Here is a 3,557-nt window from a genome sequence, read left to right on the forward strand (position 1 = left end):
CGTCACATTAGCAGGTGCGCGGAAATTCTCCTAGACAGTCACTCCAAATAGCTGCTGGCAGCGGGTGTTGAGGTGCTCAATCAGAGGGGCCGAGTATGTTCTGTGGCGTCGACCTTTGACCCCGTACACAGCATCAGTACAGCGGTCTTAATTCCAGCGAGCGATTCCACTAATCAGGTAAACCTGATAAATAATATTGCCCGTTTAGTAAAGACAACGATATACAAAATAATATCTTGAGTAAGTGCTATCACAGGTTTAGCATTTATGCATAGACTTGTGTGCAAGACAACTATTACAGAAATCTTCATTAAGCTTTTTAACAGAAAAACAGTTATTTTACGTACATTTCTTGATTTTTGTACTAAAAAACATGCAGTTAACTACATGCATGATTTACTGTGACTATACGTCATTGCATCAGCAACTACACAGTTACTGTCTGTTAAATAAAGCTACATGTAGCATTTCATCAGTGTTTCTCTGCTCATCCTGGAATGAAGCACAGGCTCTACACTTCAACACAATGGTGACACACAAAACAGACAATACAGAAACACTTTACATCCCAACAGAACATTAAACACTAAAAAATCTCTCAAGATCTCTGCATCCTCACTTATTACTTTTTTTCTTTCATACTAACATTCTTATTGAGAATTAACAGAGGTTTAGACGTTGATGTTTTATTGTAAATAATAAAGTTTGATGTCACCATGATGGAGATCAGTGTTCGCTTTAGTTGGACTCTTGACCCTTTATTTTTTAACACTGATTTTTCTCTGGCTGCTTTAACTGCGTGTCTGTGATTCATATTTGTTATTGTAGAAATCCAAAAGAAACTCAGATAAGAAGATCTTGGTCACTTATTAATGAAAAAGGTCATCATGTAGTTGCCTGCTTTATTGATACCACCTGAAGTGTAATATCTGAATAAATTGTTAAATATTAATTTTGCATGCCAATACTGTTAAAGAAGGTACTGCAGTGCTGTGATACTCAGATTTTATGTCATTATACAGATTTTAAGTCATCATACAGAGAATGTTTTGACAGGATCATATAGACATCAAGAATCAGCTTATGAATCGCAACAATGGTGACAATGAAAAAAAATCTGATCAACTCTGAACTACTATAAAGAGATTCATGTGTCGATTATTGATGTCTCTATACTCCTGAAAAATAAACCAGTTCAAAACATTTTTATGAAATAAATATTTCTCAAATTTCAGATTGTTACGGAACCCCCCTAGTCCCACTTTGTAAAAAAATTTTTTTTTTACTATCTCGTGGCCACAAGATAGTAACTCTAGCCTCAAAATATACTAACTCGTGGCCTCAAGATAGTAATTCATGGCCTCAAGATAGTAACCCTAACCTCAAGATAGTAATTCATGGCCTCAAGATAGTAACTCTAGCCTCAAGATAGTAACTCGTGGGTTTAAGATAGTAATTCATGGCCTCAAGATAGTAACTCTAGCCTCAAGATAGTAATTCATGGCCTCAAGATAGTAACTCTAGCCTCAAGATAGTAACTCGTGGCCACAAGATAGTAACTCGTGGCCTCAAGATAGTAAGTTGTGGCCTCAAGATAGTAACTCGTGGCCTCAAGATATACTAACTCGTGGCCTTGAGATAGTAACTCGCGGCCTCAAGATAAGTGTATATAAAAGGAGAATGCACAATAGAGCAGCTTTTCTCCCCAAAGCAGAAAGTGCACGCTAAAGCTGCCACCCGCTTAAGGCACTTCTTGTCAGGCTAATAGCTATGGATAGAGAGCATTTGATAAAGTTGAATTTTAATTTAGGGATGCGTTACCAGGATATACTGAACACACTTGCTTTGCAAGGGATTATTGTCAGTAAAAGGCAGTTATAGGAACACTCCACCGTTTTTTGAAATTGGGGTTATTCACTGTCTCCCCTACATTTAGATAGGTGGGCAAATGCATTTTTGTCTCAGTGCATCTAAATTGTCTTAGTCTGGCAGCGCCACCGAAGTAGCAGGCGAAGCACTGATAAATTTGTAAAATCTGAACATCAGAATGAAGATGCCACAGTCATTCCCGTAAGGTTGTGAAGGAAGTCCCTATTTCAAGAGAAAATAAAACATGATCAGCTCCAAAACATGACATATTCAAATCATTCACTTATTGGTTGGAAAACACTGCTTAAAAAACTATTACCTTTATGTCCACGCCAGTTCTCTCTGTCCAAATCCCATTCACCCGACTTTTTGCAAAGTCACTAAGAAACCAAAATCAAAAATGTAGTCTTACTAAATACATAAATTCAAGATACTCACAGACGGTCGAACATGGGTACAAATGAGTACAAATCTTTATCATGCATTAAAAAATTTTTTTTAAATGTATTATATATATATATATATATATATATATCATGTTGAAACCCTTGTGGTTTGTATGGATATTTGGAGTCCAGTAACAACATTTCTTGTTGTTGTGGTCTCAAGACCTATAGAGAACATGCACTCTTGATGAAAAGTAGATAACTTATAGTAACAATAGAACAATGACCTAGCAGACTAACACTCCCAAATTTAGTGAACTCTAACCAAACATTACATTGTTAGAATTCAAAATATAAGATTAACATTTTAATATTATTTCATTGTCTATGGTTAACCAGTCACCAACTGTGTCAAGTATAGATTAAATCGTTGCCCAGTTGACAAGGGCTGTGGGCAGAGCATTCCACCAGGAAAGTGATATTATCGATTAATGATGTGTTGATATGAAACACAGGCCAATAGCATATTAAAACTATGTTTATCCTCATGGCTTGTAATATACACAATAGGAACTAAGTTTGCATAACTTACGAACAGCGTGCAGTGCCCAGGGGTCCACAATGGAATAATCAAGGCATCTTTCATGTGCGAATTCACCTAATTACAAGAGGCAAACAAATTGTACAGTCATGTACTAAAAGGATGATGGTGGTTAAATACTGCTCAACACTTTTGTTGATGTAACTGAAATCCTTACATGTCATCCTTACTTCTACTTTAATTTAGCATACAGACGACATACATAGTTGCTAGAGCAAACAGGACTCAGTGATTTGCCCAAGTGTCACCCTGTTTGCAAAACCTATGTGTCCCAATAAAGCAGCAAACTGACATTCACAGTCTGATTTCACGAAAACTGTTTCTTACCGGAAAACTGGAAAGGGGAGATTGATTAATGGGTGGGAGCCAAGTTGGAGGAACATAGAGATCAACGATGACAACGTCTTTTCCCCGCAGAATGTCAATCATTCCAATAAGATAAACGCCTTGAAATTTTTTTTTGTCCCCTCCAAATTTACATTAAATTTAACATCGAACCTGCAACTGTAGAATCTCTCTGAGGATCCTAAAACATCCATTTCCGACCTATAAATGAAATATATTATTTATACGAATCATTCATATAAGTGTATTTGCTGCAAGTACTCATTGTGTGTTTCCGACCGTGGATTCCATTTCTTTTTTCAGGCCGAGGGTTTGAAAGTCTGGTCTGGTGATGCATGTTACTCCATCTTTCACAA

The sequence above is a fragment of the Siphateles boraxobius genome, unplaced genomic scaffold, assembly GCF_051911475.1.
Source record: "Siphateles boraxobius isolate OS27281-9 unplaced genomic scaffold, OSU_SipBor_1 208, whole genome shotgun sequence".
NCBI classification, from domain to species: domain Eukaryota; kingdom Metazoa; phylum Chordata; class Actinopteri; order Cypriniformes; family Leuciscidae; genus Siphateles; species Siphateles boraxobius.